Source organism: Phoenix dactylifera, unplaced genomic scaffold, assembly GCF_009389715.1.
Source record: "Phoenix dactylifera cultivar Barhee BC4 unplaced genomic scaffold, palm_55x_up_171113_PBpolish2nd_filt_p 000375F, whole genome shotgun sequence".
NCBI lineage: Eukaryota > Viridiplantae > Streptophyta > Magnoliopsida > Arecales > Arecaceae > Phoenix > Phoenix dactylifera.
In genome coordinates, this window is record NW_024067825.1 from 78,983 (window position 1) to 94,561 (window position 15,579).

Below are 15,579 nucleotides of genomic sequence, written 5' to 3' on the forward strand. Positions count from 1 at the left end.
ATGATTCCGCCGTGTAGTGAGCATTCAGTCAACACTCCCACACCAGATGGCATAAGGTGTTGGGCATTAAGACTCCCCTACGGACCTATGCTCGGGTTCCTCATACAAGCCCGCTGACCTTTGACAATAGGTAGCCCTTTTCGATGTACCTGACTAAATTCACTTTTTTTTTTTAATAGTGAATTAGATAGGTATGATTCATCAGGACTCAAGGTTGCTACCAGACTTAACAACATAATGTTGAACCTAACCCTTAGAAGTGCAGGCCATGTGTGTTGTGAAATTTCAAAGTAAAAATTATCTTACAACAAGCTAAAAGAACTTTTAAAAAGAACTCAAATTGACTTACTGCTGACTAGTCATTGGGCTTTTTAGATTTTATATACTTTGTGTGTTTATCATGTCAACACTAAGACCTAGAAATTAGTTTTTTTTTTTGAAATTCACTTTAAAAATGTGAAAATGCGAAAAATTCCTTCAAAAATTTGAATCCTATACCCCCAACCTAGATCAGACATTGTCCTCAATGTTTTATTTTTTTTTTGAATATTATATTATTATTTTTATTGTTTTATATATTTTTTTATTTTGGACGAAAATATGATGCATAGGGAGGATAGAAGCATTTTACCGTAGTTGCATCAGTAATATGAGGGATCCTGTTAAGAAAATAAAAAAATGCGACAAGAAAATATGCAAAAATAACCTACGAGAATTGGGTTGCCTCCCAACAAGCGCTAAGTTTAACGTCTTCAGCCAGACGCAGTGCATCCTTATCAAATCATACCGGGTTCATGCGGGATTCTCCAAGGAAAAAAATTTGTGGAAGACTGATTGTTGGGCAGGAAGTTGACTGCTTCTATGGCCTTGTCTATATCAAAGTCAAAATGGGCCAAGTATGTTTTCAGAGGGTTATCTGCCAAAATATAGGAAAGGGCTTCTTCTACAAGATCATCCATTTTGTCTATTTGAAAGCACTCAACTGTCCTCGTGGGTTGATCAGAGGCACGAAATATATTTAACTTGACCTTCATATTCCCAAAGGATATATTCATCACCCCAGTTCTACAATTTATACTTGCACTGGCTGTAGCTAAAAAGGGGCGCCCAAGGATCACGGGGATTTGTTTTTTAGGATTAGGCTCATGTTCCATATCAAGGACAATAAAATCTACTGAAAAATAGAATTTGTCTACCTTGACAAGAACATCTTCAATTATTCCTCGTGGTATTTTTACAGATCGATCAGCCAACTGAAGAGATACCGAGGTTGGTTTTAACTCACCTAACCCAAGTTTCTCATAAACTGAGTAAGGTAAAAGATTGACACTTGCCCCTAGATCTAAGAGTGCTCGATCAATGAAATTATTTCCTAAGACACAGAAGATGGTGGGAGCACCAGGATCTTTGAATTTCGGTGGGGTGTTGTGTTGGAGAATAGAACTTACTTGCTCAGTTAGGAAGACCTTTTTAGGCACATGGTCCTAGATTTTCGCTTTTGGGTACAAAGGTCTTTGAGAAATTTGGCATAGGAGGGAACTTGTCTAATAGCATCAAGAAGCGGGAGGTTGATTTTGACTTGTTTGAAAACCTCCATCATCTCCTCTAGTGAAGTTCCTTTCTTGCCAAAGGGAGTGGGTGCATTAAGAGCTTCAGGAAATGGAGCCTTCGGGATGTGAGTTTTGGCCGAAGGTGGACTAACTGAGGAAGAAGAAGGTTTTGGATTTTCATGTGATACATTTCTCTCCTCCTCTTTACCTTCCTTATTGTTTCCCTCCCCAATCGTATTGTTTACTACACGTCCACTCCTTAGGGTAGTCAAAGCATTGGCTTGTTCATGATGAATTGTATTTAGTTGATTTTCTTGAGCCATGTATTGTCTCCTAGGATTACTCATTGGTTGGCTTGGAAGCTTTCCTTCCTCTCGCTTGTTCAGTGCATTAGCTAGTTGCCCCATTTGGGATTCTAGCTTGGCGATAGATTGCGTGTGAGAGTGCACCAATTGTGTAATGGTTTCTAAACCTTGAAGGGAGGTCAACACTTTCTCCTCAAAGGCTGTGTTTCTATGGGGTGGAGGAGGAGTGTGTTGAAATTGAATCGAAGGATGGTAGGGATTAACATTCTGGAATGGTTGAAAGTTTTGGGAATAAGGCTGGGAGGTATTGGAAGTTTGCTGCTTCCAAGAAAAATTTGGATGGTTACGCCATCCTGGGTTATATGTATTGGAAAATGGGTCATTACCCGGTCTGGGCTGTGTTTGGGCAGCATTAACTTGTTCTTGCACAAATTCAGGGAATTGAGCTGCCGAAGGGCATTCATGAATAGGGTGAGACGGGCTAGAACAAAGAGCACAGACTTGTGCTTGGGAAAAATTTGGAAGCTGTTCTCTAGACATTAGCTGGTCCAACTTGCGGGACAGTGCATCTACTTTGTCAGATAGACCTATGGACTGGCTAACTTCATATATGGTTCCTTTTCTTTGAGAACTCGGGGGTGCTTGACGAGCGGAGGAGGCATGGTGGAGGGAATTTTCATTAAGGTTCTCAAACAATTGCCATGCCTCATGTTCACTTTTAAGCATGAAAGTACCCCCACAAGAAGCATCAACCATTTGACGATTTCGTTCGGATAGTCCGTCATAAAAGCATTGCACTAATTGCCATTTGGGTATTTGATGATGCGGGCATTTTCGGAGTAAATCTCTAAATTTTTCCCAAGTTTCATGAAATTCTTTCCCGTCAGATTGGGAGAAGCTCATGATAGCACGCCTAAATTGGTTTGTTCTTCCTATGGGAAAATATTTTTTTAGAAATTCATGTTGCATTTGAGCCCAAGAGAGAATAGAATTGACTTCTAATGAATGGAGCCACTGCTTAGCTCTATCCTTAAGGGAAAAGGGAAACAGCCTAAGTTTCAGAGCATCATCAGTGAAGTTCTGAATTTTGACAGTGGTGCAGATCTCAAGGAACTCATCCAAATGTTTATATGGGTCTTCATTGTTGAGTCCATAAAAAGAGGGAAGCATTTGGATGACACTAGACTTAATTTCAAAATGTGCAGCAGCGGTGGTATCAGGTAGTCGAATACAAGATGGAGAGGTATAAATAGAAGGAGTGAAGTACTCCTTTAGGAGTTTGGGTTGTTCTTCAGCCATCTCTATAAGTGGAGTAGATCCTATGGTTCTATAGGTACGGATTTCGGCTCGAAGGGCCCTAATAGAACGCTCTATTTCAGAGTCAAAAGATACAAATTCGGGAGATTTGGAACGACACCCTAGCATACACTAAAGCTTGTTGGATCAGTCAAGTACAGTCAAGCATGCAGTAAAGGAAAAACAAATCAAATCCTTATGTTTACCCTAAAATCACTAGACAGCTCCTAACTGGTTTGAAGAGGGCACCTAAGCCTCCAATCCGGTCTAATGAACTGAGTTGACCAGGTATGTGATACAAAAATTGATAGTCAATTTTAAAGACCACGCAATAGCACGTATCTGGTAGGATAGTGATTACGGGTATCGATCCACAGGGATTGGGGTATAGTTGTTTTTCTTAAAAATAAAAATATTTAAAAGGATGAGTTTGTGAAGACTATTAAACTAAGCAATTTAATAAAAGAAAATGCAATTAAAAGGATATCAGTTTGGGGAAAACCTAGGGCAAGGAATTCACCACTAACATCGAAACAAGGGTTATTTATATTTTAATTTATTCTTGGATAAACATGCAAATTGGCTACAAGCCTAATAAGCATTTGAATAAAATTTCACAAAAGTAATTTGGGCATAATCCATCTTCAGTTGGCATGAAATGTCTACCCTAATCTAAGGTGGTAGCACACTGCATCTTCCTTAAGCATGGACTATCTTATATTTACTTAGTGATCATGAAGAACAGTTGTATAAACTTCACAATTAAAATCACAGAAATTAAACATGAAATAAAAGAAGATATTCATTAAAAACAATAAGTTCATACAACTCCAAGAACATAAAATAAAATATAAAACCCGTGTCCCTTTGTTAGGGCTGCATCCGGCCCCAGTGAAGAGATTAGCCTTTCATGGAGTCGTGGGCGACAGCAGCGGTGGCACAGCAACAGGCTCCCATTTCTATCACGATCGGCTCCCTCTGCCTCAGCACTTCATTTTTTTTTTTCTTTCTTTTGAGAAGGCATTCCCAAAAAGACCCAAACTCTTCTCTCTCCTGTTATTTCATCTTCTTCCGTGGGAACTTGCCTGTGAACCCGAGCTCTTCTTCTCCCCGTCGTGAATTTGGCCTCTGAGGAGATGGGAGAAGCCCCCCCCCCCCCCCCCCCCCCGGTGGGGGAAGAAGGAATGGGATCAGCCCCCTCCCCTGGTGGGGAAGAGGAGGAATGGAAGAGAATGCCTATAGCCTTCATCATCGACTCCCTTTTATAGCCTTCACAGCCGCTGTTATCTCATCACGTCGTGGGAAGATAAAGATGACAGGAAGTAGGATAAGGCTCACGAGTGGTTAATCGTTGGGAGATAATCCGTGATGAAGCTGTTATCCTGATCCGTGATGAAGAAGATATGAGCTGCAACTGCTGTGGAGAAGATCTCGGATGCGGAAGGAGCTGGAACGGTGAAGCTTTGTTTTGAAGAAGAGGATCAGGATGATCCTTTGTTCCGTTTCCGAAACAGGGGATGATAATGTTCGGATAATGTTCACGGCTGGGAGATGAAGCTCAATCGCAAAGGATTCGGGAAGATGAGGAGAACATGATGAAGTTCAAAGCTGTTAATCCAAGTGTTGACCCTCTAATGGATTTTGATGAATACAAAACACTAGAGCATAATTCCCTTTATCTTAACAAGTTATTTGAGGATTTCAGTTGGTTAATTAAGAATATTGTTAAGAAATGTCTAGGCAAGTTCCCATGATTTTTAAGAACTTATTGAAGAATTTTTGAGATGAAAGAAAAAGTTCAGGGACAGCCGAGACGTCTCCGGGTTGTCTCCGAGACGTCTCTGGCACAAACAGGAAGAACTGGCACGTCTGGAGACGTCCCCGGTACCTGCGGAGTCGTCCCCGCAAGTAAAAAGCAGACCAGCGGAGTCGTCCCCTAGATAGCGGAGATGACTCTCTCAGAGAATTCCAGAAGACTTGTTTTTCGGAGATATAACGGCGGAGACGTCCCCGTAAAGCGCAGAGACGTCCCCGGAGCGCGGAGACGTCCCCTGAAAAAGCGGAGTCGACTCTCTCAGAGAATTCCAGAAGACTTGTTTTTCGGAGATATAACGGCGGAGACGTCCCCGTAAAGCGCGGAGACGTCCCCGGAGCGCGGAGTCGTCCCCGAAGAAGCGGAGTCGTCCCCATGCAAAAAGCGCAAACAAGCGGAGACGTCCCCGTAAAGCGCGGAGACGTCCCCGGAGCGCCTGGGACGCGACTAACAACTTTTTTAGGTTTGATTTGAATTTCAAACGTCTCTTTTTTGTGTCTAACGGCTATATTTGCTTTTGGAGCTATAAAAGGGACCTCTTAAGTGCTTCTCAACATCTTCTTACGAACCCAATACAAGATCATTCAAGAGAGAAGAGCGAAAAAGAGGTTCAAGAGAGTTAGTGCATTCAAGTGAAGAAATCAAGCGCCTTCAAGTTTTCCAACAGATTTCGTGCTTAACTACTCTCTCCCGTTTGGCATTCAAAGCTCACATTCAAGCCAACGCGATCCACATCGGAAGAACCATCATCTCCCACGCTTCCAACGGCTAAAAGGGTTCTTGCGGGTTCTATTGTTTATATTATTATATTTGCTTGTTTAAGAAGCTTTGATTTGTTTTAAACCTTTATTCTAATATCTTATAACTTGATTCAATCAAGGGATTGAATCAAGGGGTTAAGGTTTGTTGGTGAGCCAAAGGGAAAAACCAACGTTGTAAGGTTGTGGTTGGTGAGCCTTTGGAAAAACCAACCGGGTTGGATTGTGAGCCCGTGAAAACAATCGGTTGGTTCGAGTTGGTGAGCCTGTGAAAACCGACCGAGTTCGTTGTGATCTCGTAAAACAACAAGTTGGATTGTGAGCTTGTAAAACAACCGGCTGTAATCTGTAGGATTATAGTGAAATTCCCAAGAGGTCTTGGAGAGTGGATGTAGGTGCTGGGGTGCACCGAACCACTATATGTTTGTTGTGTTTGTGATGCTTTTTGTCATTGTCTAACTTGCTCACCTACTTACTTAGATAAATTGCTTGCTTAACTCTTATCCGTGCATCCTTTAGTTGCAAGCATATTCAATTTACGTAATCAAGTCTCATTCAATAAATCAAACTGTTGCTAAGTTTAAATTTCACTGTGCATCTATACAACTTAGCATAATTAATCAAAAAGTTTCAAAAGAAGCTTAAAAGTTTTAAAAGACCCAATTCACCCCCCCCTCTTGGGTTGTATTTACTGGGCAACAAGTGGTATCAGAGCAGGTGCTCTAAGTTTAATCATTGATCTCACGATCAAGAGCCAAAGATCATGACAACTCAAATAGATAGTTTTCTAGGAGAAGGACAATCAATTAATACACCTCCACTATTTAATGGCATAAACTATACACATTGGAAAATACGCATGCGCATCTTTATTCAATCACAAAACTATTACTTATAGAAAATCATAATAAATGATCTTCACATACTCTCTCAAACTTTTAATGAAAAGGACTTAGCACAATTGAATGCTGATGCTATGAACATATTATATTGTGCTATTCAAGAAACAAAGTTTAATGAAATTTCTGCATGCTTATCTGCTAAGGAGATCTGGGATACTTTAGAAAATATTTATGATAAATCTCAGATTAGCTCTCATGTGCTTCAATTACATTCTAACAATGAGACTGCAAAAAAAGGTGTTGAATCTCCCACCTCAGTCGAGTCGACTCCAAGTATTTCAGAGTCGACCCTCAAGATAACCGAGTCGACTCCAATAAGGTCCGAGTCGACTCCGAGGCAAATCAGCTTCCTAAAGACAAAGAAAAAGAGGAAGCAAGAAGAAAGGAAGAAAGAGATAAAAAGGAAGAAAGCCTTGACCAAGAAAGAGTCAAGCCAGAAAATAAAAGTTAGGAGCAACAATGATGATATTAGCTCCAAGAAACTACAAGAGGTAACGGACTTGTGCTTTATGGCACAAGAAGACAAGGTAAAATCTGAATCTACTTTTACCTCAAATGATTTTCAAGACGAATTCTCTTATGATGAATTATTAAATGCTTTTCACGATTTGTATAGTGAATGTAGAAAATTAGCTGTAAAGAATAAAAATCTTAAGAAACTAAATCTGAAAATTTCAAAAGAAAGAAATTCTAATGATGAAATACAAGAGAAACTAAATTCTGAAAATGAAAGCTTAAGGTCATTTTCAGAAGAATTAATTTAGAAAAATCATAGCTTAATTAGAGAAAATCAAAACTTAAGTAAAGAAATTAATCAATTAAAATCTTTTATTAACAAATTCACCGTAAGCTCAGAACGATTGAAAATGATGTTTGAAAGCCAATATGTTGCTTATGATAAATCAAAACTTGGCTTGACTCCTTTACTTAACAATAAATCTCTAGAGAAAAAGGTTATCAATTCACCATGCAAACCATTAAATAAGATAACTTATCTCAAACATGAAAAGAATGGGCATAGCAACTTTTTCCATCATTCTAACACAATTAAATCAAATGGTAAAATTATTACTATTAAACAGATTTGGGTTCCAAAAGGAACCATATGTCCTAACTCTCAAGGACCCAAGCAAGCTTGGGTACCCAAAATGAAAATATGAGGATGTAGACATAGATGTGCCAAGATACCCATGGAACAAATAAACTCATACAAGTGGGTGTTCTAGACACACTGAAACTTAAAACATACTTATGAAAAGTAATTTTAAATAAAAATAATAATAATAATAATAATAAGGAAATCAGTAATTCTTGCATTTCATTATTATTTTTGCTTTAGTAATTGATTAAAATATGAATTGCATGTATTGATCAATTTTGTGATATAGAAAATACTTTTGGAAATATAATCAAATCACTTCATTTTATAGTATACTTTACTCACCAGTGGATAAGTTGCTAAAAGATTAATCAATTTATTAAGAATAACTCTATAAACTCTCTATATGCTTGATTGAGAGTGGTTATCCATGGCATTTTTGTTTATAGATATGATAATGTGTACTTGTTTTTTTTTTTAATATCTGCACTATGAATACCATGATTAAAGAAACCATGTTTGGCATATAAAATCAACTCATGCTAGTATGTACTTAATCTCAAAAGACCTTGCCATAGGCTTACTTAGATTATCCTCTTAAAGGTCAAAGTTTTGCTATGCATGCTAACTAAGGAAACAAACAAAAATAATTTCTAAATCTAAAGATGTTGTTTCCATCACTAAGTTTTCAAAAGCTTACATTGGATTTGTTCTTGGAAAATAAAACTGAAGTATTTTTCTGTATTTGATAAATCTTGTAAAAGTGTTTCAAATGAAAAAGATTTCCAAACTGTGAAGATAAAGAGTATCATGGCACAGTGTTGAAAACCAAAATCCTAATGAAGGTTATACAGAAAATAATATTAAATTCAATTATTTCTGCACCAAGAACACTATAAGTAAAATAGGATTAATAGAATCTTTGAAAAATTAAAAAAAAAAAAAAGGCAATGTTGTATGATAGTCATCTACTTAAATGATTTTTTTTTTAAAAAAAAAAGGGCTATCATCACTACTTGTCATACATATGACTTCTATTAGATCTATTTTTGATGAAAACTTCTTTTGTTCTTCTGAAAAATGGAAAATGAACCATTGCATATCTTTTATATTTCAGTCGTACATGCTATGTTTGATATGTTTCTTATGAAAATAATGCCAAATCTGATAGAGATATGTCTATCCTTGGATATCATTCATCAAGCAATGCATATAGAATATTCAATAAAAAGATTTTAGTTGCAAAAATATCAAGTCATCTTATTCTCTATGAAACTAAGGATTTATTGTCAAGCTACTAAGATCAAATTATATATGGTTAATCTTTTACCTATAACAAACTGAAAACTTGTTAATAATTATAACAAAATTGAGTTTTTCAGAAATGCACTTAATGAAGGAAAATTGATAACTACTAAAAGATTAAATCAAGAAAAGATGTAATAGATCTTGATTCTTGCATGATTAAAAGTAAAGATCACCACTATCATTTGCTTGCCTCATGAGCTTTATATTCTGTCAAATGAATGTGTAGAATTCACTCCTATGTGGTTATTTCATTAAAAAAGAGATCTAAATAAAATAACCACCATATTTAAAGATTACACATTACATATATGATAAAGCAATATGTGATTTGGAACAAGCATCAAAAGCATGATAGCTTAAGTAACCTTTTTTGATAGAAAGTAATCGTGATAAATCTATGCATCAAAAAGAAAAACTTGTGATGTCTTATTTGCTCAAAGTATACATAATTTTTGGTTCTACTAATAAAAAGTTATATGAAGATTTTACTTAGCTCATGTTAAGTGAGTTTGAAATATATATGATGAATGAATTAACATCTTCTCTCAAACTCCAAATTAAGACAAACAAGAAAGGGGATCTTCATTGACCAACATTAGTCCACAAGAAAACTCTGATAGAAGATTGGCATGAAGAAGGTATGTCTATGACCCCATCTTGTAGAATTTGTAAAGGATGAGCAAAGTAGATCTATTGTTTAAAGCTGTATTGAAACATGATAGAATAATTATTTTATCATACAGCTAGTAGACCAGATTGTATGCTCATTATGTGACCTTGTGCAAGACTTCAATCTAACTTTAATTAATCATATTTTATTGATAACAAATACGTCATAATCTGAATTTTGATAGAAACAAACGTTTAAGATAAGTTGATGAAAACTTAGTTAACACATCTTATTGATAATTATCTTAAGCAAATAGAATCTAAACTAAATTGATTTGACCTTGATAAATCTGTCTATTGCCTCACATGCTTGTCCTTGAACTATCTTGGTTAATGAATTTATCTCTTTAGTTCAAGTGATATGTGCTTGCTTATATTTAGGCAATCTCTTAAGTAAAGTGACTCAACATGCAACTATTGTCATATCTCATATTGAGTCATCTAATTAAAAAATATATATATATGTTGGATGAATGCTTTGTATCTTAAAGAAACTAATGACCTTCCTTCAAGAAAAAAAAATGAGAAATTTCAACTTGAAGGATATCTTCATGTAAGATACACTAAACATTCACATGCAAACAAGAGAGAGGATCTTCTTCAGCCAAAAGTTCACACATAAGAAATCTAGTTTGGCTTGAAGAACATATAATGAATAGGTAATTTTAGATACCTTTCTCACAAATTAATTGAGCAAAGTCAATAACTTAAATTCTATTATGGCATGATTAAATTCTTTAATTATTAATTTTTGATATCATGTCTATATGTGTATTGACTGACTTATACTTTTAGAAATTGTTTCATGGTTTGCCCAAACTAAAATATATCTTTGCCTATGTCATAACCATGAAATACACAAGTATATGCTTAAAATTTTGATGTAAAATAACTTGTGAGAAGTTATGAATCCTTGAGCACAATGAAAATGTTGTTTGCATAATATACATCTATATGATACATAAGATTATCTCTTTATTCTACTCTTTCATGTAAATTACTTGAGAATAACAAAAAGAGAGAGAGATAAAGAAAAGAAAATGGACATTATTCAAGAGATGAAAAATCTGAGCAAAGGCAAGTACTTCAATCTTAAGGAAAAGCAAAACAAGCATAATATATTCGGCACATTTGAAAGGGATAAAATCTATAATTAATTACACTCAAACAGGGAGAGTTTGGAGTGAACATTTTAACCTTTCTATATTGCTCATCATAGGGATGGTGCCAATGGGGGGCTAGTGGTAGTACCCGGCACTATTTGACCCAACTATTCGGTGTAGGGCATATTAGGGACGGCACAAGAGGGAGGCTAGTGGTAGTACCTCGTGCCCCTTCCCAACTCCACCGGATAGGGAGTAAATAGAGTATAGAGCATAAGAAAGTAAAAATGAAAGACAAAGTAAATGAAAGTATAAAAGAAAGAATCAATTCAAATTTTTAGTCACATGGAAACACACTTTAAGGATGAAATCAGTGCAAAATTATATTTAAATAGGGAGAGTTTATTTGAAAAGAATTGATTTTGATACTTGACATGCTTGTTCTTAATATTTTAATGTATGACTTAACACACACTATATTTTGCATGTGGCATGATATTTTAAATTATGGGTTCTCAATATCTTTTGTAGTACCCCATACTTGGACAACTTGATTGAATGTTTGAAATACTACATAACATTTTTTGCTTAGTTTTATTGAAAAGAAATTTCAGATTTGTTGTTAGCAATCATCTCTAAAATCTGAAAGTTGAATAAAGAAGAAGAGAAGGATATCTCTATTTAGGGAAAATAAATTGATTTTATTCTATCCTTCAACTTGCCTAAATTTGGTATATAATGTTCAAATTCGTACCAAAACTCAACATTTAATACAAAGATTCTGAATATGCTCTTATATGTTTGAAATATGTATTTTCAATCGTAATCATTTAAGATGAGCTATAATGTGGAAGATACATATCTCAAAGTATGAGTTTGAGAGCCTCTATTGAAAATCCTATGTAATTCAGAATCTGATTTTGTATAAAAGCTTAAACTAAATGTGATTTTTAAATAAAGTCTTACTTTAAGAAAAACAGAATTAATTTTGATGCCTTTGGTGATTGCTCCGATACGCATCCGAAACATATCATTTCTTATCTTCAAAGTATACTAATATTGGTTCAAATGATGTGTCTTTCGATGATCTTGATTGCAAACAAAAATTTCTAAATATATGATTTTATTTTGATATTAAAAAGATTTATTGTGCTTCATGTATACATTGCTGAAAAACTATGATTAAGAAATTGAGTTCTAAAAATATATATATTTCAATAATCATCTATATGTTTTTCTCTCCTACATTATTAAACACTTCTATCAATAGAGTGAATGATCTTAAAGCTAGAAATATTTCAGCTCACTCAAATGATTCTAAAAGAAAGAAAATGTAAATGCGGTTGAAAGAAACTAAGCTTCAAATGAATCATTTTCTGATTAATATTTCTATACATTTTCTCTAAGATTATGAGAAAGCATAACTTGTTCGTAAAGGATTAGAAAGAGTAATTACTACAAATTTTGGAATAATACTAGATTACTCTACATTCTTGATATTACAGAATTTCAGTGTTATTCACGTTTATCACTAAAATCTGAAATTCAACAATTAAAATGATTAAAGAAGAATGCATCTTTTGAGGGGGAGCTTTAGATATTCAGTATCCTATCCCAAAGACACTTTATTTTGATGCATACTTTGAATTTTATGGATTGATTTTGATGAACCTCCTTATATTGCAAGACATGCTTTAATTACCTTGAGATGAGTTTTATAAAGGTTGTCTTATCTCAAACCTTGAGTCTTATGAAAATAAGCTGAAACTTATAGAAAATACATTTTTGAGATTGACAATTTTGTTGAACATTATCTTAGGATTCTAAACTCTTAAATGGAATGATCAATTGAGGGGAAGAAACAAAATTTCAGAAGGAGAGGTCTTATTGGACTTAATTGCATAAATCTATAGCTAAAGGAGAGAGAAAGAATACTAAATGAAAAGTAATCCTAATACTCTCCAATATGTATCATCTGAAACTTAAATCTGAAAATCTTTATGATACACCTTGAGGCGTGTTATTTGGTTAGTATATCTTATGCATCACTCATGAACCAAATTACAAATCTTGAGAGCCTCTAATTTAATGAAACAGGGGGAGAACAATGTATTAAATTTTCTTGAGTATCTCTTAGAAAATCTATTTTGAACTTCACTAATGAGTCCTAATTGGCTTGCTCTTTAGAACTTCAATTTTGTGCCAATTCATTATTTTATGTATCAAATTGTGCTTATTCTCTAAAGAAATAAAACAAAGTCTTTAAAAGAGCTCTAAGATGTATCAAAAATTGCATGAATTCATATTTTGGTATTTGTGCCCCAATGCTCTTATTATCATAAAAGAACTTTGAAGTCATTAAGAATTAATGATCCAACAGGATGATATGTCTTTCAAATATATAAGTTTTGATCTTTTACTCTGAAAATCAATTGAATTGCTCTCCTATTGATAAAATACTTAATAGATTGGGCAAAAGGTCTTAAATGAACAAGCTTTCCCACTTATTATTGAAGAGAGGTCAGATTTCCATTCGTGCTTTCCTTGAATATCATTTGTGGTACTTCTTGAATTAACCTAAGGAAGATTCCACCTACACTTGATTAGAAAACTATCTGTGGTATCAAATTAGAAAATTTTTTGAAATCACATTCGATGTGTTCTGCTCTGGAATTATCTTAATTGGCTCTGATCTATGCTCATTAATCTTTTTCTAACATTATTGCCTTGAGTTATATGATTCATATTCTTGCAATAACTTGACATGCAAATCAGAGTACAATAAGAAAAAGAAATATTTGAGTATTCTTATCTTTGTGCTTAATATTCCACTATCTTTTTGATGTTGTCAAAAAGGGGGAGAAATATCTAAGTATATGCTCATAATGCTTTGTATTTTATATTGAATACCAACTCAGCTTAAACTGAAATAGGTTGATTCTGTTAAGCTGATTAAATCTAAAGCATTATCATGAAGTATGTTTTAAATATTTATGTTTTCTACTTCATGCAACTTAGCTATGCATTAGTCCTAGAACACAATATATTTTATATTGCACATACTCCAAGTTTTGTCATCATCAAAAAGGGGGAGATTGTTGACCCTCTAATGGATTTTGATGAATACAAAACACTAGAGCATAATTCCCTTTATCTTAACAAGTTATTTGAGGATTTCAGTTGGTTAATTAAGAATATTGTTAAGAAATGTCTAGGCAAGTTCCCATGATTTTTAAGAACTTATTGAAGAATTTTTGAGATGAAAGAAAAAGTTCAGGGACAGCCGAGACGTCTCCGGGTTGTCTCCGAGACGTCTCTGGCACAAACAGGAAGAACTGGCACGTCTGGAGACGTCCCCGGTACCTGCGGAGTCGTCCCCGCAAGTAAAAAGCAGACCAGCGGAGTCGTCCCCTAGATAGCGGAGATGACTCTCTCAGAGAATTTCAGAAGACTTGTTTTTCGGAGATATAACGGCGGAGACGTCCCCGTAAAGCGCAGAGACGTCCCCGGAGCGTGGAGACGTCCCCTGAAAAAGCGGAGTCGACTCTCTCAGAGAATTCCAGAAGACTTGTTTTTCGGAGATATAACGGCGGAGACGTCCCCGTAAAGCGCGGAGACGTCCCCGGAGCGCAGAGTCGTCCCCGAAGAAGCGGAGTCGTCCCCATACAAAAAGCGCAAACAAGCGGAGACGTCCCCGTAAAGCGCGGAGACGTCCCCGGAGCGCCTGGGACGCGACTAACAACTTTTTTAGGTTTGATTTGAATTTCAAACGTCTCTTTTTTGTGTCTAACGGCTATATTTGGTTTTGGGGCTATAAAAGGGACCTCTTAAGTGCTTCTCAACATCTTCTTACGAACCCAATACAAGATCATTCAAGAGAGAAGAGAGAAAAAGAGGTTCAAGAGAGTTAGTGCATTCAAGTGAAGAAATCAAGCGCCTTCAAGTTTTCCAACAGATTTCGTGCTCAACTACTCTCTCCCGTTTGGCATTCAAAGCTCACATTCAAGCCAACGCGATCCACATCGGAAGAACCATCATCTCCCACGCTTCCAACGGCTAAAAGGGTTCTTGCGGGTTCTATTGTTTATATTGTTATATTTGCTTGTTTAAGAAGCTTTGATTTGGTTTAAACCTTTATTCTAATATCTTGTAACTTGATTCAATCAAGGGATTGAATCAAGGGGTTAAGGTTTGTTTGTGAGCCAAAGGGAAAAACCAACGTTGTAAGGTTGTGGTTGGTGAGCCTTTGGGAAAACCAACCGGGTTGGATTGTGAGCCCGTGAAAACAATCGGTTGGTTCGAGTCGGTGAGCCTGTGAAAACCGACCGAGTTCGTTGTGATCTCGTAAAACAACAAGTTGGGTTGTGAGCTTGTAAAACAACCGGCTGTAATCTGTAGGATTATAGTGAAATTTCCAAGAGGTCTTGGGGAGTGGATGTAGGTGCTGGGGTGCACCGAACCACTATATGTTTGTTGTGTTTGTGATGCTTTTTGTCATTGTCTAACTTGCTCACCTACTTACTTAGATAAATTGCTTGCTTAACTCTTATCCGTGCATCCTTTAGTTGCAAGCATATTCAATTTACGTAATCAAGTCTCATTCAATAAATCAAACTGTTGCTAAGTTTAAATTCCACTGTGCATCTATACAACTTAGCATAATTAATCAAAAAGTTTCAAAAGAAGCTTAAAAGTTTTAAAAGACCCAATTCACCCCCCCCTCTTGGGTTGTATTTACTGGGCAACACCAAGGGATGAAGTTGTTTGGGATACAAT